Raw genomic sequence first — 25,209 nt, forward strand, 5'->3', positions numbered from 1 at the left:
CATTTTGTTTTAAATTTTATCTATGCAAATTGATATTATATTCGGAATTTTTAATTTTTATTTTAACGATTAAAATAAATAACTTCTAATGTTATTTATCAAGATTTCACAACGAAATGTTTAGATCAGTGTTAAATAATTAGTAGACATAATTATCAAATTTTAGATTTAGAACAACTACTTTTAGTGAAATGAAGTAAATATACTTTAATTAGCATAAATTTTAAAAAGTTGATTGAGAAAAGAATGATGTTATATCGAGCTTAACATAAAACTGAAATGAAAATAATTTTTTATTTATACCGTAAAAAATAAACTAAATCGTATATGTTGCGTGCCAAACATTTTTTTTCTGACTTGCCACTTTGGGCACATGTGCCAAAGGTTCTCCATCTCTAATTTAGATAGTTAAAATTGCCTGGAATCAAATACATAACATTATTCTTTTGCATAATTTTATATTGATCAAGCTTCTTTATGTGCCTGACTATTCTTTAATTAATATTCTCGGAATCTATAATTGGCTGACGGCATTATGATAAAGTGTCAAGATACCATTATGAGTATGTGGATTTAATCAGATTCAAAACCTATATTTATCATAGATAGTGGAATTGAAGCATTATTCCTTATCAGTTACCCATGCTGTCCGATCCTATTGAGTCAGATCTGCCTGTAATGAGCGAAATTGTGGGTTTAATATGTTACTGCTTTTCGTTGGCAGGTCAATTAATTAAATTCAGAAATTATAATAAACAGAATATTTTAAAATCTTCTCTAATTGAAATGACAAACTAATTATATATTGTACTTGATGGTGAATTGGTTTGTCAATATTTCTTTAAATCAAAATTTAAATATGGTTAAAAATATCTGACCTATTAATAATTACAAATAAATAATGTATAACTCACTTTTTAAATATACAAGGTATATTCACAGTTTGTTATTTTTCTTGAATATTTAATAAGAATTTTTTCGCGATTTTGAATGACAATGATGTCTTGAAAATGCATTTTTGATAAAAGGCACATTCCTAATTTAAGTGCCTTTATATTCATGATATTTTTATTTAGTATATGTTAATGAATCTTTTCACAGTTCCTATTTATAAATATAAAAACGTTTAACGAATTATTGTTTTCAGATAATTATGCTAATGAGATAGAAATGCTGACTAAGCTGTAAAAAATGCTAAAACAACAAAGTATTACGGTACATGCAATTTTATTATTACACTAAATGTTATACTTATTTATTTCTTACATGTTAATGCTGTGGATTTATGAGAATTAAAAGATACTATTGATATTTTATTCAAGGATTTATAAGGACGTCAAAGTGATAAATTATTATTCAGCAATTATAAATTTTATTATAATTAATAATATATTCCTTGTTATTAAATTATTGAATACGACTTGAATTTGAAAAAGAAAATATTAAATACAACGTATTAAATAACGTATTAAATATACATTAAATTGAAAGTGTCGTATGTGCAAGTTTATTATTTTGAAGAACCTCGAACCACATAGAAATTAAGCCACTTCCCTCTCCCTTGTGGATGGGGCGGGCTAAATTTCGATTTTTAAATGGGAATCCCTAATTATTTTTGCAGTTTTGGATTTTTTTATTGAAAAATAATATTTTATTATAAACAATTTTTTCGATTAACGTTAATTTAAAAAGTTGTTAGCATATTTAGTATTTTTGTAAAATAAGGCTTCACTGTAAAGAAGTGATAGAAATAAAAAAGTTTATTGAAGAGATTAAAAGAGATTAACATTTATCATTTGCTATCTGTCAAACGCAATATCAATTGCTACAGAATGATAAATGTTAATCTCTTTACATTTATTGAATATGGTTTCAACGTGACGGTTTCCCAGTTTATTATTATTCAAGCTCGTCAAATTTTGTATAGGACCTAACCAATGGATAGAACGGGGAAGACCAGTCTGTTGTCTGGCTTGTTCGTCAGATCTGACATCTCGAGATTTTTGTCTCTGAGGAATGCTAAAAGAAAAATGCTATCATGAGGTACTGTCCAGCGACATGTGAAAATACGCAACACCGTATAGTATTATTGATACTTGTACTTCAATTGACGCACAAATTTTACAGAGCATTGTAAGGAATTTCCGAAAACGTGTTGAGAAATGCATTGAAGTCAATGGTCATCTCTTTAAACAATTTGCTGAAATGAACACTACATGTTTTTCTAAAAACTTCAAATGTTTTATATAAATTTATAATGAAAATTGTTTATTTTTGGTTTTCTTATTATTTTTCAGTTGTAATAAAGTAGATTATAAAAAAAAAAAACATTTCATAACCTTTATTTTTCAAAAGTACTAAAACTTTTTAAATTAACGTTAATCGAAAAAAATGTTTAGAATAAAATGTTATTATTTTTTAATAAAGTATCCAAAAGTGCAAAACTAATTAGGGACCATTTGAAAATTGAAAGTTAGTCTCCGCCTCATTAAAAGTGGAAGGGAGTGGCTTATAATTTCTATGTGAATCAAAAGACCCCTACTGTATACACTTTCATATAAAACACTTTTTTAATTTAATGTATATTCAGGAGATATTTGCAATTGACATTATAAATAGACCACCCTATGTATCAGTCTTTTGCTATAGATATTTAAACTGGTAAACGGGTTTACTTTGTGATACTTTTCACGTTATTTTTAAATGTTAATTACCGGATTATTGGACCAAACATGTCGTTGTCATTTTAAGATTTAACATTATCCTTTCTTTGCACACAAAGTTCTTAATTGTTATTTTATTGTTTTAAACAATATTGTGAAAAATATTTGTCCAAATGTTACTCCGTCAGTTGGGGTTACTCTGTGACAGCCTTTTTGCTGCATAAATCTACAGTGAACTCCATATTACAGTGTTACCCCGCGGCAGCTGCTAGTAAGAAAGAAAAAAGAGGAAACAAAAATAATTCATTAGAAATACTAATATAAACATTTTTTAATCTTTCAATAAACACTAAATCTTATTTTTATTATTGTTACCAGAACCATAAAACTAAAACTTGTTGACAACGTGATATTGAATGCAGAAAATCGTTTTCAAGAATAAGAGAGCAATAGAATAAAATGACCAAGAAAACAATCAGGAGTTTCTTGTCTTTTTCTTCTGGTCATTGCTAATATTTTCCAACAGACTCCATTGCACTTACACGTGCACCATTTTTTTTTTCACTTTTGTTATAAATCCAGAGTAGTACCACTCTTCAAAAATTGCAATTACGTGATTATCAATTTATTCTTATTTTCTAGATTAAGTCATCGTTATATAGGGTGTTTTATTTCGCTATCTACATCTTGTAATTCTGCAATTTCACTCCCTATATTTTAATCGGATTTTCATATATCTTCACAAAATAACCTCTTAACTGTACGAAATTTACTTCTGTAACTTACGTTTGCTAAACCTACTAATAAAAATTAATTATATTTATAAATAATTATAAGCAAGAGTAATTCTTAAACATACTTTTAATACATCAATTGTTTTTGTTTTTTTTTTTAAAACTGAACACAACTTCGTACACCACTATCACAAGGAGTATCAATCGTCCTATTCCTTCCAGCTGTAGCATCAGGTTCAGACTATAGGTAAAATAAATTTTAAAATGGACATACTTGTAGATCCGCCATATTCAAAATAAGTTGTTCTAGTGTGATATCACAAAGTAATCCCGGTTTACAGTATATTACTTATATTAAATCTGCATAATGTTTTAATTATTTAATTTATTATAATTTTTTGAAATATTTTATACATTTTATTAAATCTATTTATAAAATTATTCAATTTCATCAAATGAATATAAAGTTATGGAAATTTTTAAAATATTGAATGTTAACCTAAATATATGTTTTAAAAAAAATTATTATGTAACAGAAAAATTTGGATAAATTCCAAAATAAGCTCTGTTTTAATCAATTTGACTATAATTCTAACTTTTTAAAATGCTACTATTAAATTTAAAATATAGTAAGTTATTTTTTGATATATTATTATTAAAATAAATATTACATTTTATATTTAGGTCATTGTATAAAATTCTTATAAATAATTTTGTGAAGATATATTTTAATGATGGTGGCATAAAAGATGCTATAAAATATATCTATTAAACAAATTACAGCTAACATTTGCACAATTTAAATTACGTATTAATCAAATTTATTTGGAGATTTGATTTTTTACGTACCGAAATTAACATAAACAAACCAAGAATACAGATAAAACTTTTTAACTAGTTAACTACATAATAAATTATTTAGATCATATTTAATGTGGATAACATTAATAGCACATTAATTATTGAATTAAAAGCTTCCCGAAAGTGACGATGTGATGTAATTTATGAGTGATTATTTATTCATTTATTATATATTGCAAATTATGCTGAAATTGAGAATGATTTGGTTCTAAATATGCACAAGCACGCGTGATTCGCAACTGATTTCAGCATAATTTATAGCATATGACGTGTGCACAAATGAAATAATCATTTGTAAATTTCAGTGCTTTAGAGCTGCTGTTTTGATACCTTATAAAAAGTTATTGTTTTATAAATATACAGATCACCATATGTCCGAGGCATTTAATTCTCGTGCTGCCCTGAGGGATCAGTTCGAATCCGTATTGATTAGTTAGAAATATTCATGAATGATTTGGTCTAACGTCTTGGAACTTCGTTATTCGCCACCCACTTATTCAGAATTTGCCGAACCAATAATGGACATGAAAAATCCCTCATAATTAATATTCCCGTTAAATTTGCAGCCCTTAGCGCACAGATTTTTGACTCAGCGCACGAGCAGGCTGTATAACGATGAAATTTCTTATTAATAGTTTAAAAAAATTTATTCTGAAATTTATAGATTATTAATATTATGCCGCGTAACGGTAATAATAATTATGTAAAAACCTAACTTACGCGACGGTTAAATGTAGTAGCTGTTTTGGCTCGCAAAGTAATATTTTTGCTCATAACACTTCACAGCTTGGCGTTTTGTTTTTAATATCACAATATTATTCATTTTTCTTACAGTTTATTTTGAAATACAGTATTTTATATTCTGTTACTAAATCACGCAAATAACTTATCATTATTTTCTCCCAGAAAGACAGATTCAATAAGAAATTTTATAGATTAATAATGGATGAAGGAATATAAGAATTTAGATTAAAAATTCTCGCAAATGTTTACAAAAAGGGGATTAAAATTATTACATTTTATATTTATAAAATGGTAAAATTAAATTGAAAAAGCAATAAATGAATGAAAAATTTTTTAATACGATAAAATGAGACCTAAGAAACGAATTTTTATTGGGCAGCGATTTGAAAAAAATTGTAGATTTATAAATGCCCACTGTTGTTCGTCTGTCCTTCCTTAATCTCGAGAGTAGTGTTAGATGAAAGCCGAGAACAGATATGGAAACCTTAGGGACAGGAGGACCCAATTAAATATATAAGAATTTCCTGTATGAATTGAAAATTGCGTATTTCAATTCAAAAATTATCCCCCGAAAGGATTTAGTTAGATGACGGGAACGACTCTATTACTAACAAGAAAAGTATGATGTACAGGGGAAAGACACTACTAATTTGAGGTGGAAAACATATATTTTAAATTAAATACATTTAAAAAGTATTAAAAATTCCAGCCCGGCATTGTGACGATGTCACAATAAATAATTGCTTGTTTAATAATTGAATTATTTTGTAAACTCTTATTGGAAAGATATGTTTGTACAGTATGTGAATGGGAATTAATACAGTATAGCCTTTTGAAGGGTAAGTGAAGAAAGAATATATAGAGATCCAATTGAAAGTCGAGTAACCTTCAACTCCTTCAAAGACTTGATGATAAATTTTATGATGTTATATTCATCGTAATTAGTTTTCCGACTATTTTCGTCTTAGCTTTCAAATATTAATATTTTCGAATATTAATTGCCATTGAATTGCCAAATAATTCATTTAAATTTCTATTATTCAGTTTTATTTTATTAACACTGAATGATAGAAAATTCAAATAATTCAGCAATTTTATAAAATCGTTTAGTTATGATTGATGTGTTTTTCTTTATAAAATTTTCATTGTTATGTATAGTGTTTGTAAATTAATGCAAAATTGAAAATTAAAAATTTTTTAGCAGTAAGGATTTTAATTATAATTGGATTAAAATTTAAATAAGTTTTATTAATTTATTTTCTTTCTATAATCTGTGTTATAAACTTAACAGAAAATGAATCGTAGCATTTTGTTTTATTTTTTGTAAAATGTTTTTGCAGTTTTATTTAGTAATATTGATTTTTATTTGGAGTTGTATATTTAGTCCTTTTAAAACATGTATATTATATAAATTATTTAAGTTTATTATATCTGCATATTGATTTATATAATTAAAAATAATTTTTATTTTAATTACAGCTACAAAGTGTATAAAGTACATTTAACTAACCATTATTTTATTAATTCTTATATTTGTCAAATTTTTAATTAAATTACACGCAAATTGAAGTCAAAATAATATCAGAAAGCAATTGTTTTAACATAAAATAAATCACTTTTTCAAAATCAGTAAAAAATCAAAAACTTTACCGCTTTTAGGAATACTTGAATTACAAACACTAAAAAATCTTCTATCTAAGTACTTTTGGGCTGACTAGCTCATCTTCAGAGACTCTAGCAACGTTTCATTACATTTAAAAGTTCTAAATATAATATATATTCGTATTCTATTTCGATTGTTTTAGAACCGGATGATCAAACAAGTTTCAGTCTGCAATTGCAACTAAAGATTTCTTTAAAGTCAAAACGCAAAATTCTAATTTAAAGTTTCGTTGCAAATTAATATTTAACAATTTTCCTTTTTAGAACCCAATTACAATAGAATTTAACTCTTGTTAATCCTCATCGTTAGCAATCGCTCTGCTTACTTTTACCTTCTATCCGCATTTTTTTTCTTGGTGTCACTTTTATGCATTCGAGAGGAAGTCCGCATTCCTAACGCTGACTACTCTTTTTTTTTAAACCTTGTTTATAAATTCAAACGCTCAGCTTATCAAATACTTTCCTGTCCTTTGACTCTATCAAATACGAACAATCATTCTACAATATTTTGTTGACCTTCATGCCTTCCTCCCATTCCATCCGTCATATCTTTCTTCATGCTTTTAATTTCAATGGAACGTAGCAAGAACCTCTGAAGATGTGCTAGTTAACCCGAAAATACTTAGATTACGACTTTTTAGCGTATGTAATTCAAATATTCCTAAAAGCAGTAAAGTTGTTAATATTTTAACAATATTTAAAAATAAAATTATTATTTTATTAAAAGTAATATTTATTCATCTAATACGAAACACGGGTTCGGAAAATACAAACAGAAGTTTACATTTTGTATATAATTGCATATTAATATTCTGAGATAAATTTTTGCAAAAAATAAAATAGTTTAGATACGTTTAAAGATGCAATCAAACTAGAAGATTTTAGTAATTAAAATAAAGTGTATAATCTTTTCATTTTTATCAAGTTATTCAAAAACACTCAACTGAATAAAAGAATAAAAAAAGATGAGATTTCTCTTTCCTTCATATCCTGTTCTTTTGTCTTAATCCTCTTTAGTCAAAGAGAAATTCCGAAAATACACGGAAGATGTAGTTTCCATGGTGATAAGAACTCTCTTCCCTGGGGTTCTTTAACTCTAGCATACGATGGCAATATTAAGATGTAAGAGTTGTTAAGATACTGTATATCCCTAAATTATTAATACATTCATTAAAGGTTAGTTAAAACTTAAAGCAAATAGAATTTCATTAAAACAAACTCCTACTAATTACTTTAAATATAGCTAATATAAAAATATTCATACTTTTCATTATTTGCACATCAGTAATCAGAAAACAAGAATTATCGATTTTTCTTATTTTGTAATTTGCAATTAACAAATAAAGCTGGAACTTCTATTCTTCTGTAACCACTCTACTAATGACTTTTTCTTTATCCAAAGTTGAAAAAAATCTTCAAAAGGTTGAGTCAACAGAACTCATACAAGATGAAGAAAATTTTGTGATCTCCAAAAGAAGCTGATTTTTCTAAATTGGAGAAAGTGTATTTAAAGCACAGTAATTATTTTGAAAAATATTAAATAAATTTCTTTATATACTAATATGTTTTAATTTTCTGGCCCATTTCTGAAAGGTTTAAACACAACTTGTATACTTTATTAATCGATCTAGGTATAATTTGTGATATTTCGAAAGGTTTACACTTATTATAACTTGATAAAATATTTTAATTCATATATTATTTTTATAAAGATGCATTTAATTTGTATTATCAACGAATACGTAATATGTTATTAGTAATATATTATCTAATTAAAAATGTGATTATGAATAAACTAATATATTTATCGATTTAACATATGGCAATTGTATAAAGTTGAATTTTAAATAAAGGAGTTAAATAGCTTTTTGCAGTATCGACTTTTGATATGTTTTAAATATGTGATTATTTTTATTTCATCATATAAAAGCTATAAATTTTTAAACATTTAACGTAATTAAAAACAATTTGATTTAAAATAGATATATCAAAATATCCATATTTGTATCAAGAAAATTGTTTGTTTCTGTGTCAAACTTTTTATATTTACCAAAGTATTCAAAATTATTTTTCTTAATAGAAATCTTTAATTCAGCATTGATATAATATATATTAATACGAATTCTATTTCTTTAATGAGTTAATTCATAACTATTATTATTTCTAATAAACGTATGCTTCTAACACGAAATTCTCTACAGTATACATTATAAACGAGAAATTATTTGTTGAGACATCGTCACAGTGCCGGGCTGCAATTTTTAATAAATTTTTAATTAAAAATATATGTTCTCGACCTAAAATTAGTAGTGTCTTGCCCCTGTACATCATATTTTTCCATTAACAATAGAGTCGTGCCGGTTATCTATCTAACTCTTATCAAGGGAAAATTTTTGATTTGAAATAACATGCAAGCCAGAAATTTGTATATCCTGTCGGGCCTGCTGTCCTTTCGTATATTCAAATCGGGGTCTCCTGTCCCAAATCTTTCTATATCTGGTCTCGGCTTTAATCTATCTAACTCTATTCTCAAGATTAGGGATGGACAAACACCAGACAGATGAAAGTGGGAATTTATAAGTATAGAATTTTTTCAAATTGAAGCCCAATTATAAAACCACGATTCTGTAAAAGGAAAAAGTACGAAAATTCATGTTTTACATTTTTAGAAGTGTTTTTCTATGTGTAAAGAAAGACATGCCTATATTTCCTGATAAAACTATTCGTAATTATTTGCAGAAAGCGTAATTGATCAGTTAACAATCAAAGAAAGATAATTTTCTAGTGTAATGTACTGTACACTTTTTCACAACGAAATATACAGAAAGAATTATTAAATTTCATTAAAAAGGCAAGCGTTTAAACATAGATCGAAAATATCATAAAGTAGTTTTCGATATTTAATACGAGCATAAATATTAGCATTGAAATAAAGCAAATATTAAATAATAATCGAATATCAAATGGTAAAGGATATGATATTAACATTGAAGATAGAAAAGGAAATAGTAATGCTTCGGTACAATTGTACTGAAAATGATATCAAAATTATTTACAGGCACGTTAAGGAAATTTTGCTTGCATTTTGTAATGCAGCCTTTTTTCAAATTTTTTATGCATTCGTTCTTGCATATGTCTCTAAATAATCAATTATTACATGATATTTTCGTTTTTATTCTTTCCGCTGTGTGGGCACTGACAACTAGACCTATAAATTCTATTTGATAACTATCACTGTATAGAAAAAGTTATTATCAAAAGCACTTTTCGAACATTCATGAAGTTATATATTATTGCTCGGCTATCTTTTGTTTCTAGCCATTGTCCTTACTTGCTTGATATCTAATTTCGAAATTGTACTGTCTAAGTTTAAGTGACCATTTGAATAATCTATAATTCAGTTTTTTGTCGATTTAAGCCATTTTGGCACATATTGATCCCATACAAATAACGGTGCCAATACTCGATAGTCTCCACAATGGTCAGACATTCAAGTTCAGTGATATCATAGTTGGCTTGATAATGTAGTAATTTTCTCAAAAATTATCCTATAGAATGAAATTTGCCATCGTTTTACTAGACTCCTCTAATACTCACATTGCTAGTATTCATATAAAGGATATACTCTTCTTTGGGATTGTATATAGCAAGCGTCGTAGCTGATTTTAGCCTTTGTTTAACACTTTCAAATGAGACCTGATACTTTTTTGTCCAATGGAACTTCATACTCTTTTTAATCAGTTGATAGAGTGGTGATAACAGTTTTGTTGCATTAGGAATGAATTGGTGATAGTACTGTATATCAATTTCCACAGTGAATTGTGTAACTGTTTTGCTGTATATTTTTTGGAACAGGGAATACTTTAATTTACTTTATATTATCGTTTAATAGTCCAAATTAATTTTTCAAAATAAGGTGGTCTAAGTATTTGACGGTATCTGATGGAATTAAGACCGTTTTAATTTTACAATTTTTTTTCTAAGGCGTTTAATACCAGCTCAATATTAGTCATACGTTGCTCATAAGTCTTTGAGTGTATTAGGATATTGTCAAAATAGTGTGAGTGAAACTGTATAAATTATACTGTTCCAACAGCATACGTTGAAATACAACTGGCGAACGAAAGCTAAATGGCATGACCAGCCATTAGTAATGGTTATTCGTTGAGACAAATGCAGTTTGTGGACATTTTTAGGATTGACTTTTATATGTTAGAATACCTGGATTTATATCTAGGGTAATAAAATATTCGGAAATCATATAGATATCAATTACTATATATCCTCAATTCTAAGAAATGGATAGTTATCAGCTAGAACGAACATATTTAGTTTTCGATAATCAATACATAATCTAGGCTTTTATCCATCATTTTGTTTTATATGCTACTGTCATGGGAAACGCTTAACCCGTCTTTAACCCCCCTGCTAGCCAACTGTTATTGGAAAAACAGATGGTTATTGTGGTATTCGGCTAATCCACCTTCTACGTATATGAAATTAATTTGTAGTATTTAATTTGAATAAGGTTTTCGATTATTTATAATTAAGTAACAAGAATAAAAATTCTATACGTTATCATTTACTTTGCAAATAAATATTGTAATTTGTAGATCTAAATTTAAACGTAAAAATAAAATTAGAATTGATAAATCTAATTGTACCGAAATAAATATATTTAAACAGCAATTAAAAATTGTAAAATGCAACGATATAAATAATAAAACATAATTTTTAATGATCTTAAAGGTAAGTTACCGGCAAGTTAAAATGTTGAAAGGCAATTTTCTAAAGTAGAAAATTCTGTACGTTTATATTCTAAAATGGAATATTAAATTAATGTAGAGAATAATCATGTGTAAATTTATCGTTTAATAATAATATATATAAAAGTATATATAAATTAACATTTGAGTGTAGAAATTATATTAAGTATATTTTCGAAAAATTTTCTTGCTGGAATAAATATATTATATTAATATATAATATAATATATTATATTACCTTATATTAATTTATAATCTATATAAATTAAATGTTTTAACAACATTTCTAACAGCATGTCATAACAACATATTCTGTTTTAACAAATATTTAATTTATATTAAAATTTCTCTCTGTATGTTTCTTCTGAAAAGTCAAGAGATTTTAAGGAAATTTAAGTTACCGGTAAATTTTACTTATTGATTTCTTATACTGTACTAGAAAGTATTCAACATAATTTTTTTCAGCTAATGTTTATAGAAAAGCAAACTATTTAATCTTTGTGATTTTTAAAGTATAAACGTTTAATATTAATTTTTATTAATTAATATTTATATAAAATAAATAATATAATATAAATATAAATTAATATTTAATAATCAGTTAATTAAAAATCTCTTTAATAATAATAAAAGCTTTTTTCAACAACTTAAATATTAACAAAATTTAATTAATAACATTTTTAAATTTACGTTTAAGTAGTGTTGTAAACATTTTTCACCTGCTCTTCGAGATAATGTAAAGATTTCATTAATAATTATCTTACACATCTGGAATTTATTTAAATAAATATAACTACCTACATCTTTATTATTTTTACTTTTTATTCGTTGCGTATTGTCACCGTATTTAAAAGTATAATAAAATACTGTAATTGTAATTGATTAAACATAAAATATTATATGTTAGGATTAAGAGGTTCGTTCTGAGTCAGAACAAGTGCTGACTCAAAATGAACCTCTAAAAACATTAGCAATAAAAATTAGATATGTAGAGAAATATATAAATTTATATTTATTTGTTTTGAACTAATCGACTAGCATTATAAAGCGGCAGATGTTGTGTTAATTGTCTGATGGTACATACTATCGTAGAAAATATATGCTACTCTATTCTTATTTTAAAATTTATTACAGCTTTTATAATTATTGATTAAATTAAATATTTTAATAAACTGATACTGTATCTGAATTTTAAATGTTGGCAATAGCTGTCTAAACAAAAATACAATATATAACTGTAAAATTTATTCTTATATTAAGTGTCCAGATATATTTTTTCTACGATTATAGATACAGATGTATCTATCATACAATCTTTTTTCCAGTAACATATGGTTTATACAAACAGGAATTTTTATATTGGTTGTTATTTGTAGTTTAACAAGCCAGCTGTTCCGTTATTTCATGAATATATTAAATATGGAATTAGCTTTTTGAAAATTTTTAAAACTACTTAAAAAAACATATTTTTTAGACTTATTAAAATTTATCAAGTATAAAATTTTAACCGTACATTTGTTTATTTTTAACATCATAATGAAAAGATCTATTAAAGCAGTGATCCGAAAGTTTTAACATCTGTGTACTTTTTTTAAAGTTTTCTTAAGTATCTTTCAACAAAAACAATCTTTTGCAATCTATCCAAATGCAGCACTCATCACAACTTGAGTAGGAGAAACCATACAAAATATATATGTTTAAAATAATTCGTTACTACAGTATTTTTTTTATTAATTAATAATGATTCTATTCATCAGTGGTAGGCACTCCTGAAGCCTTTTTTTTTGCTTCGCCCCTCTCCCAGGGCGTACGCGTATCACACACTGGAAAACAACAGTAGGAAAAAAATATAGTAATATGATATTTTCATTTTAAAAATATTTTTTATTTTTATCAAATATTATTTATATATTATATTTGCTGTTATACGTAAATTTGTCCACATTATTATTTAATCTTGAGTATACTAATAGTTAATGAATATTTCTCCTACACTAATACTCTGCAGTTGCTTTTCGTCATTGATTGTTGCTGTCTTTGCTGTCGTATCGCCTTAAAAAAACTAGAGAATTAGAAACTACAAACAGAACTTGGTTTCTTATTTTGCAAATAATTATTTCAGTTTAAAAAGAAAAGAATTACTTTCAGGAAAGATAAAACTAAAAACACATTTCAAATTCAAAGCGTAAAACTTTTTAAATTTTATCTTAGCTTCTAAGATAATTAGTTTTAGTTACTGAGATGTTATTCGAACTACATCATGTACTTTTATTATTTGTCAGTTTTATATTAATTTTATTTTTGGTTATTATTTAATGAATATTTCTCGTTAACTTCTTTATATTCTTCTATTTATTTTAAAGATAAATATTCAAACTATAAATAAAACATTGAAAAATCATTCTTGTTAAAAGTTGATATTAAAAATAAAATCCCTTAATATGTATTTTATTTTTTTAGCTGAACTAAAAAATATAACATATTTTTGACTTCATAATGAAAAAATTTTCTGGCTTAAATTCTAAAAATATCACTCGTTTAATTGTAAAAATCGCATAACTGCATAACTAAGTTTTTTTCGAATCTAGAAATATTGATGTTTTCAGGAGAGATATCTTTATTTTTGAATAAACTGTCCGTATTGCAGATAAACCATTCTCTGTAACTCTCGTACGTCGTATTAACGTGGGACTGAAGCATCTCTTCTCCGTGTTATTTATTATGAAACAAAAATGTCAAGGTAATGTTTAAATTAAATAATAAAATAATAAATTTAATTTCGAAATACTGTATTAATATCATTTCGAACAGTAAAATGTCTGCTTTTATCAGTCACTGTTCTCTTTTATTTATTTATTTATATAACTGTTAATACATTAAGCACTTGTTCTTTATTTATGAAGTAAAGAAAAACGTTGGAGATAAATCTTTTGTACAAACAAGCACTAAAATATAAAAGACTGTTAATTTAATCGTAACAACATGGAGTAAATACATTTTGTGTAAATAACGATTTTTCTCTATTTATTTCATGAGTGAGGAGAATTATTAAAAGAATTATACTAAACAGTTTATTATTTGTACTAATGCTTTTGTTAGACAGAGAATTATACAATTTAAGATGGTTTATTTTTTAGAATAACGTTTCTTTCTCTGCAATGCGTTACGCAAATATATTTTTTTCCAAATTATAATAAATATTTTGCGCGATCTCTACATTAAAACTATCAATGTTTTTAAATTAAATGATAACAGAATACTCCCTCATTGAATTTAAATTTAAGTTATCCTAATTTTGCGGCCAAGAAAAATTTTTTTTTAAATTATTGCAAAAAATCTTGTGATGGCGAAATAATTAGATATTAGATATAATATCTACTTATTATTGTTCAGAAAAATTTGTTTAATTGTAGTGTCTTATAATAATTATATAAATATAAGAAGTAAATTATTAAAAATTAGCTTGTGTAAAAAATATATGATTTTTAATTACTTGTAATACCTGTACATTGATTTTTCCAAACATTTTAAATCGTTTTCATTCTTAAATTTCGTGATTAATGCACGGGTATTTAATAGTTCTCAAATGTAATCTGCTTATTATTCCTTAAAGTACTTTTAAACAGTTTTCGTAGATTTTATGAATTATTTTTTACATGGTACTCAGAGATAATACTGCCTGAATGTTTTCGTCACGATATTCTTAAATACTTTCCTTTTTTCATAACTCTGTTTTTGCAAGGCTTTCTTTTTGTTCACTATTAAGAATAAATAACCATCATAAACTATAAACTATTCGTGCATTTATTCAACTTATGCGTTTTTGTCGTGTAATCGTGTCATTTGTATTAAAAAATCATTATATTCGTTTCGCCAATAAATTTTTTGTTTTTAAAATTTTATTTCAATATTTTAAAATTTTAATTATTTATATTACAAGTACTTTTAAGTCAGAGAAACTGTTTGATGAAATCACAATTTATTGATTGTCATTATGAGATTTTTGTTTATTAATATATACGTATTTATAATAATACAACATACATTCATTTTCGTAGTGTCTTTAGTATTTAATATTATACTTTCTGAAAATGATTAACCAGAGACAAAATTTAAAGCTTTCGAAATTGACGAAGATTTTTCTCTGATTAAGATTTTTTTAAATAAAAATTGTTTTTTAGTTTTTCAGTTTTTATCACAGAAATTACATGTTTGGGATCTTCATAAATTATGTGACATGTAACGTTATTCTTACACTTTTCCCACTCCCTGTAGTATTCTGTAATGCCATCTCCATAATTGCGTAACGGATATTCTCGATCAATCCCTGTAATTATACTAAGAAATAATATATAGTACGGAATACTAAACATTATGTTATTTTATTAATTACATATATAACATACAAAACAGTGACATAAACAGTACGGCTCGCTTTGCAACTCGTCAGAAACAAAAGAGATTCATTGGGTTACTCTAGAATTACGTGACGTTTTTATAAACATCCCAACCTCTTGTAACTCATCGTAACGATTACCTGCATATTCATTCACTTATATCTGTGTTACGTAATTTATGGATAGTCAAAGGGGTTGTCCATAAATAAATTGTAGATATTACATATTTATAATTTTTTAAAATTTTAGACAATTATATTTCTTTCTCTCTTAAATTTGATGGATATATTTGCTAATTAAAAATATAATTAGAGCATTGAAGAGTTAACAGTTTTCTGAAATAAAGATTTTTTTCCAGAAAAATAATTCAAAAGAAACAATAATATTAGAGAATATAATCGATATATATACAGATGAATTTCGCTAAAATTAACAAAAATTTAAGTTATGTGTCTTGAATTCCAAAAATTATTTTGATATCTTCAAAGTATGACATATCTTAGATAAAATAATAATGTTATTTTAAAAAATTAGTGTCATAAAAGCACTTCAGTTATTCTAACAAAGATTTAATCTTTTAAGGCAGGGATGGGCAAGCTTTTTCTGTAATTATAACTAATTATAAAAATAATGTTTACGTAATTGGACTGAAATTTTTAAATTGTAGATATATATATTCCCACTGTCGTCTGTCTGACCGTCTGTCCGTCCGTCATTCGTTCATTTCGAGAACGGAGTTAGATGAAAATCGACATCAGATATATAAAGCTTAAGGGCCCTAATTAATTTTTAAATTAAAACGTGATTAAACATTACACCCAGGTTTTGTAACGATATCGCAATAAATAATTTTCTTTGACTTTATTTAAAAAATTTAAATTATAAACTCCGAAAAAGCCATTAAAAATTGAATTTACGTATAATTTCGAAAAAGTAATAAAGTAATAAAAGTAATAACGTACAGTTTAGTGCTAATTATACAGGTTCTTCTGTAACTTTGTTGATAATGAATCTTGACGTATTTTATTTTATTCATATTTTTTGTTATTTTTAAATGCTTTTATAATGTTAAAAACTATTGCTAGAAAAATGTCAAGAAGTTTTGGCTGGATTTTTGAAAAGTTTCATAAATTATTTTTGGCAAGAATAAGAGAATTTTCGAAAAAAAAACAAAAAATGTTTTCATTGTTTTGTCTTGATGTACGGTTAATGTTTACTTGATATTGATTGTCGTCATCCGAAGCAGAACGTGTAGAAAAGTTTGTCATATTATGTAATAAAAATATATTAAAACAGAATTTACTTCAATATTTTTATTCTGTCTCTCAAGAGAATACGCGTTTATATTGAATTTATTTTTGATATATATACCACTTACGTACACATAACTCGTTTTATTCATATATTAGAATAATAAACAGATTAATATAGAATGATTTTATTTAAATTTACTTTGTAAAAATTTATTATATTATGTAAAAATATTGAAAAAACCTTCTTGTTATTTTTTGAATACATTTACTCCAATTTGAATAAAGAAAAATGTGAGATTAAACTTATGTACTGTAAACGTTAAAAAAATGATCTATTTATTATCTTTTTGTAGGTTTTCTATTTCATTTAATATGTTTCTAAATGAGTCACTTTAGCTAGACATTATCTTGATTATTATTTTATATTTCGGAATGAAGTAGGCTATTTTTTCCTCTATTAATAAAATCGAAACTGATGATTCAAAGCAGTTTTGGCAAATCTTTTTCCACAAAGATGAGTCAAATTAAATTCAACATTTATTAATTGCAAATCGCGGGTCAAATATTTAAATTGAGTAATTAAAAATAACAAATAAAAATGCACAAATTTTAATTTAACTTTTTAATCTAATTTATATAGAATTTATTATTATTTTTGTCATATAAGTGTAAAGTTAATAATGTGATTATAATGGAAACAAATGTTTTGCTTAATGGGAAACCTGATGATGTTTATTTGATGATAATCTTTCTATCTGAGGTTCGTAATTAGTGGCCTTTATGACTTTTCGTGACAGCTTCAGGATCCAGCTTTCACAGAACGTTGCAAAATTTTGAAATCTATCAAATATATATATATATTATATATAATTTATAAAATCCGAATACTTTCTAAACATACAATGTGGGTACCTTGAAATCGTGAGGGTCATAGGTTCGTCATCACTGATCTAAAGGAACATTTATTTATCAAGAGCAGTGACAATTAGAAAATTTTGTAGAAAAAAAAACTCATTCATACAGATGAAAATATTTATTGTTTGATTTTTACTATTTATTAATATAATCATTTAATATTTCTATTGTCTTAAGAGTGATGCATGCATTTTGACGATCAATAAACTTTACCAACGATGGAAGAAATAGCTTAGAAATTATAAATTTTAATTAAATGTTTTAGTAAGAGAAAAATTGTTAACAAGAGATTTGTATTAGAGAATAAATATTTTAACTCAAATAAAATCTTAATTAGTGGCCTAAATAACCATTTAGGTTAGCAATTACATTGTTCTTAACCCAACACGAAGAAATAAGCTGAAAATCTTAATTTTAATGATGTTTCCTGCCTTTAAAAAAGAAAAGATTCTATCTTACCTTAATATTTTCTTAATATCCTGAAGCACGTTATACGATATAAAAATGAAATAACTTATTCATTGCAGTTTTTATACAGATAAAATGTACGGTACATATTTATTAAAATTTAAACATAAAATTATTTTATGTTTATAGAAGATAGTGAAGATATCTTTTAACTATTCAACTCTAAGATTACAAATATATATTTTAAGCTACTCAAATACAAAAATTATATTATAATTATTATTATTACAAATTTTGTAGTTAACGAAGTGAAGTATGAAATCATATAGCGATCACAAATTCAATTTTTATTACTAAAAGTATCATTTGAAATTAATATACCGGTAAATCGCAAAAGAGTGAATCCATTTCATAAATGATTTTAAAAGTGATAAATAAAAAAATAATATTTTACACTGTCATATTCGCTGGCTGCTTGAAAATGTTTATGGTTTATAAATTACAGTTATTCGTGACTGACATAACCCATTTCTGAAAATTGTATTTGAGAAATCCCAGAAAAACAGAAGATAAAAAGTATTGGTTAAGAAGTAAACGACTTAAACTTTCAAAAATGGAAACTTCTCACGATAGAATGACATGAAAAATAAAATGGCTGATAAAGAGACTATTGAATCTGCTTGACATAACGGAAGATATTATACAAATATATAATTTTCAGAAATTAATATTACTTTATTAAATGAGTGTAAAAATATTATAAAAATGTATATATGAGCTGAGTAAAATGAATTAATAAGTAATTTTTTCATAGACCTTTAAGTAAAATTTAAACACGAAATGTTTAGGATTATTTTTAAGTTAGAACTTTACAAAATATCAGACTCGTTGTTTAAAGTTGACCTTTCTGCAATGTAGGTATCTATCATGCTTGAGAGGGGTCATTTCATATAATCGTTATGTTGACAATCATTAATATTAGAAATTTTATAATTATTTATGTTAAAGTGTTAATAAAAGAAAATAAATAGTATAATTTGAAATTGAGATATAAAACCATAGTAGATATCTTCCTTTAAAATAGGACACAAAGCGTTAAATTATTTTTACATGTTATTATAGTATCAATATTTTGTACAGAATTCAAGTAACATAGAGTTGTTTATGATAAATGAATTAAGAATTAAAAATTGACTGCAAAACAAAGAAAGAATTTAAAAAATAGTATTAACGAATTGTATAGAGAAATAATAGAAGTATATGAACACGATAGTTGAAATTAGTATTTTCCTTAACGGTTTGCATAATAGTAATTTCAGCTAAGGATATATTAAAAAATTAGTTAAAATGTTGAAATGGAACTTAGTTAAATGATTAAATAATTTAAAAAAATTATATTTAATGCATTTGTTATCAAAATTAAGACATTTTAGAAACAAAATAGTTCAGATGGAATAAATAAGAGATAAAATGCGTAGGAAACGATACAAATCTTCAAAATGAGTAATTAGTTATCCAAGTAAGTAGAACAAAAGAAACTGATTGGAACACAAAAAGAATTAAATTGTTCGGGGTAAAACATTGTTATTCTTCATCTAAGCAAACAGAAAAATGAGATGAGAATTGCACTAGAGACATAATATTTTTCCTTTGAATATGATTGCATTTTATTGCTAAATTGGAACTTAGGCTCGTTTTTCTTCGTTTTATACGTTTTAAATCTTCTTTCATCTTATATACAGGTTGTTTCGAAACTCATGGACAAAAATTTAAGGGGTGATAGAAAACATCTAAACAAGCAATTTTCACCATACAATGCATGGGCGGGAGCAAGCGGTGAATCGCTATGAGATATTCGTTACTGTCACATGTAAGAACGAAATACCAAACGGATAGAGGAGGTACTAAATAATTTTATTGGCAGCATGTGTGGCAAAATTACAGAAACTTCTCAAAAAAGCGACCGCCTGCGGTAATGTGGGCGTTACGCTTGCGATTTTTCGGTCTAGCACGTGTCTTCTTGGGAAACGCTGCCTGTACAGTCTTTCGGCTTCCAGAACATTCCCATTCTCAAGACCATACATAAAATGCATGTCCGCCTTTTTCTGATTACCGTACGTCGCCATGCCTTCTGAAATCCACGGTAGAAAGGACGATGTGTAAGAAAACGCGCGCTTTATGCTTTCCATTACAGCGCCGTCTAGCGGTTCACCGCTTGCTCTCCGCCCATGCATTGTATGGTAAAAATTGCTTGTTTAGATGTTTTCTATCACCCCTTAAATTTTTGCCCATGAGTTTCGAAACACCCTGTATAAAATTAAACCAACATTATTTATACATGTTGGTTTAATTTATCTGAAATTAGCATTTGGTTCCATTAATAATGATGTATACGAGCATAGAACTTTAGTAATTAACTTGTTTCTTTAAGTAAAAAGATGTCATTAGTTTCTATTTTTTAAACTGTCTCCTTTAGTTTAATTATACAATCGTCATAATTAATGTATTTTTAATTTTTTAAATTTAATGAACGCAGAATTTAAATTTTGTTATTTTCGAATATTTAATATTTTATTTCTTGTCTCTTTTGCAAATTAGTTTTGTTTCCAGGTTTTATATGAGCTGGATATTTTAATAATTGGATTTTTAAGAAACTATAAATTAAAAAATTGTTTTCGAGTTAATAAAGAAAACTTTGCAAGAGATTTTTTAGTACCAACGTACGCTATACTTTGTACATACAGTAATATCATTTTTTATTGAAATATTGAAATTCTTCCAAATACTTTTTATTTCGTTTTTCTGCTATAGTTCCATACGTTATTACATAGTTTAAAATCTGATATAATTATATTAGATGCAATAATTCAATAATTATATGCAGTAATGCAATAAACTATTCAATAAAAATGTTTTATTTTATATCAAATTTATTTCAATTGTTTTAAAAATAACTTTAAAAACAAACAGAAATTTTCTAAGTATTTTTTTTTAGTTCAGTTTCTTTGTCTTCTGTCTTTTTCCATTAAAAATACACCATTAAAATTGTTTTTTATCTTAAAATATTTGATGGAATTTTAATAATAATTAATTAAATTTCACTAATATTGCGTAACATTGAAAGATTTATAAATAATAATTTTTAAAATTAATTTACAAATTGAATATTATTTTAAAAATCGAATTGATGTCTTATTATTATTTTTATTTTAAATTTTTAGTTGTATAAGAATTATAAATAATAGGTAATAATAAATAAGAAGTTTTAAAAGTATTTCACAAAAATAAGCTGTTATTTTTTTGCTTCATTACAAAATACATTATATGAAATATATTTTTTGATGATGCAAGTTTAAAATCTGTTAATTAATTATTCTTTCTGAGGACTTTATTAATGTCAACTAGTTAGAGTCTTTGTACAAAAAATTCTAGTTTGTTGTCATTAATTCTTTATTATTGCTGAATGTTTTTAATGCCACTTATAAGCTTCCAGTAGAAATGTCAAATAAGATACCAAATATGAACTCGTAATAAAAATTATTATATTTAATTTTTATAATAGTTTTTATCCGTAAAGTTTAAGAGTTTCGAAATAAATAAATAAATTTTTCAAAACCTATTAAATATTTATCAAATTATTATTTTTTTCTGAGAAATGTATTATGAATAATTAAATATTCACAAATAATTTAAAATAAGTTAAAAATTTATTTCAAAAATATAAAAATCAAAAAAATTTTAATCTCTTCTTTAAATATTTCATGAGGTTCGTATTTTACTTTATTTATTCAGAAAAATTTTGAAGTTTTTGAGCATTAATAATTAGATTTTAATTTTTTACCAATAAAATGGATTTATTTATTTATAATTTAATCATTTTATAGTAAAAGATGTTTTACTGAACTAATTTTATTTCATATATAATTTCCATAAAAATAATGAGAGGAATTACATTTTTAATTTTTTAACATTTGAATTTTGTAAAATTTAGGGCTGAGTAAAATTCAGACAAATGTGATAATAAAATTTTGACATTAAAGTAAAATCAAAAATTAAATACGGGTATAACCTCTGTAAATAAACTTTTTTTCTTATTTGAATTCGAATATTTGTGTTCTTTTATTAATTTTTGTGATTAGTAAATACTTATAATATTTCTAGTAAGAGAAAATGTCATTGCTTTCATATTTTCTGTACGAGATATTTTTATAGTTTGTTTTTTAAAACTATTTTGAAAGTAACTAAAATAAATTTGTTATGATGTAGAACATATTTATTACATAACTTCTCTAATACAGTCATACAATATTATAATTATATTAGATATAAAACCATTTAATGATATAAAAAATTATAGCAAAATTGTGAAAATGAGAATATTTGGATGTATTTCAACATTTGAATAAAAAGTTATATCAGGTCCTATACATAAAATATACCAAAGAATTTCTATATACCAAATATACCAAACATATCAGTGCAAATTGATTTGATATGCTCATATAAACATCATAGGTAATATTCGTGTAAATTTACAAAATACGCATAAACACGCGTTTTGATAAAATTAAATTAGTGAAAATGTGTTTGAAGTGACTATTAAAGGTGCTTGAATAAAACTAATATTAATACAGTCAAATCTCTGAACAACAGCCATTGACGGGAATTACCGACTTTGTTGGAGGTGCCCGTTTGGAGATTATTTTGTATGCATTTTCTGAAAAATGGCCATTGTTAAAGGTATGACTGTATATAAAATAAGGTAGAGGAGTGTTTTCTGCCAGTTTTTAAATGTTTTATAATATTAATGTTGTTATTTAATGAATTTTTATTAGATTTTTGATCTTACAAAATCCAGAATTTCGAGAAAACAAACTAGAAATTTTAATTCATGAAAAAGTATAAGTAAATCAATTTTTAAATGAAATTCTGTTTCGAGATCTTCATATTTTATATATGAAAATTTATTCCAAACTATACTCGTTTGTTTGTTTTTTTAAAATATATATCTGACATTGATTCCGTTTGAAAATGTATACACCAGGAATGAAATTTTATCAACAGTTCATTGATAAATAGTGAATAACGCAATAACGGAATAAAGGGAAATCGAACTATTAAATTTAACACTCATTAAATATTTATCATGGAATTTAAACTAGTTAATGTGTTAAACAAAGGTGTTAGCAGTTATATAGATTCTTAAGACGAATTTCCTGTAATTGTCATCAAAGTTTTAAAATTAACATTGAAATGTCGAAACTTTTGAATTATTTTTAGAAAATTGCATTAAAATATCGTATTCCACTTTATATGAAAAGAGCAGTACGTTTATTCATTTATTTTTATATTAAAACTACTCTGTTAAAACTACTAAGACTTTATTTAATTTTAATTTGTGCTAGAATTTACAAGTCATCAAATTTTTAAAAAATTGAAATTTTTTAAAATTTATTTTTTAAAAATCGAACAGAAAAGCAATTATATCTTCTATTTACGTAAGTTTTATCTATTTTTAATTTTAATATTAAATTTTCTATATGAATATTTCTTTTTATTTTAAAATTCTGGTATTGGCTTAATCATATACTTTTTGTTAGATAAAATTTTTTCCTATAAATATACCATATAAACAACTAATTTATGTAAAAAGAAGATAACTCATTTTGAATAAAAATTATTAATCGTACTCATAGTTTTTTCATTTAATTTTAATTACATAAAAAGATTTGATATCTATATATATTTCTGACACGTTTGCCTAAAGATATATATATATATACTTTAATGTAAGAAACATTGTCTTTTATTAATTATTGATTGACCATAACCACAACATGTTATTTTTAGAGAGACTTAATGTTCTTTGTTGCTTCTCTGGAAATGACTATATTTGGAAAGATAACTGTGTAACCATGACAGCCATTCTCTGGTGACATTTTAAATGATGTCATCGGTTGTCCCAGCAACGACTTCTAATATAAACTCTTTGGAAAAGAGAAATTTCATGCTTCATTCGTATGCTTTTATTAAGTAGTTTTATTGGTATTAGATTAGCAGCGAGCGAGGTGATCTCTTGAAAAGTTTTACTAGATTTTTATTATATGTTAGTATTATTATTTTCTTACCGTTAGTTGAGGATAATTAATTAATCAGTGGCCGAATAATGTAATAATTAAGTATTTATACTTTTTGTAGGGAAATTTGATCCAAATAAGAAATTCAGAGTTTCACAAAAATGAGTAGGTCTATATGAATATTACTATACGAAAATTTTATTTTTAATTTGTTATGATTTAATAAAAATTACATCGGTAGTCAGTCTTTAATATTATTGCTCTTTTCTTATTGATCTTTATATGAAACTTGTTTTTCTATCTAATTTTTAATTTTCTTAACTATTGATTTCAAAGAAAAAAGATAACAACAGTGAATATTTAGGAAAATAGAGAATTTTTAATGACAAGATTAAGCCAAAACTTTTTAGAATACGGTACTATAAAAGATTTGATTTTAATTTCTCTGTTTTATTACATCATTTACCTAAACACACTTATTAAATTTTAACTTAAAATTGTAAACAGCTACAGTAAGAATACGTAAATTGCAAGCAGGTGCATATTTATTTAAAACAGGAATTTGTGAAATTAACGACGTTCGGAAATTACTTAAAATAAGTGGTTATTTGTTTAATTTATACATATAAAAAATTTCTAGTAATTGCTTACTAGTTTTTTAAAACGTTAGGTTTATCTAGTTGACAAGCAGCTAAATAGTGTTTTCATATATAACGAAGCATATACGAC

General features: G+C 25.0%; 1 protein-coding gene across 4 annotated transcripts in view; it reads left to right on the forward strand.

Annotated features, from left to right (window-relative positions):
• LOC136988851 (intermembrane lipid transfer protein VPS13A-like) overlaps positions 1–25,209 on the forward strand; it is a 368,680-nt gene that overhangs the window by 32,598 nt on the left and 310,873 nt on the right. Inside the window, exon 2 of one of the 4 annotated variants that reach the window (XM_067286838.1) lies at positions 14,078–14,170. The exons of the other annotated variants lie outside the window; for them this stretch is intronic. The gene's annotated coding sequence lies outside the window, so the exon portion shown is untranslated. The remainder of the gene's footprint in view (positions 1–14,077; positions 14,171–25,209) is intronic. 4 annotated transcript variants of the gene reach the window in all.

Source organism: Centruroides vittatus, unplaced genomic scaffold (assembly GCF_030686945.1).
Source record: "Centruroides vittatus isolate TY-2023 unplaced genomic scaffold, ASM3068694v2 scaffold_386, whole genome shotgun sequence".
NCBI classification, from domain to species: Eukaryota; Metazoa; Arthropoda; class Arachnida; order Scorpiones; family Buthidae; genus Centruroides; species Centruroides vittatus.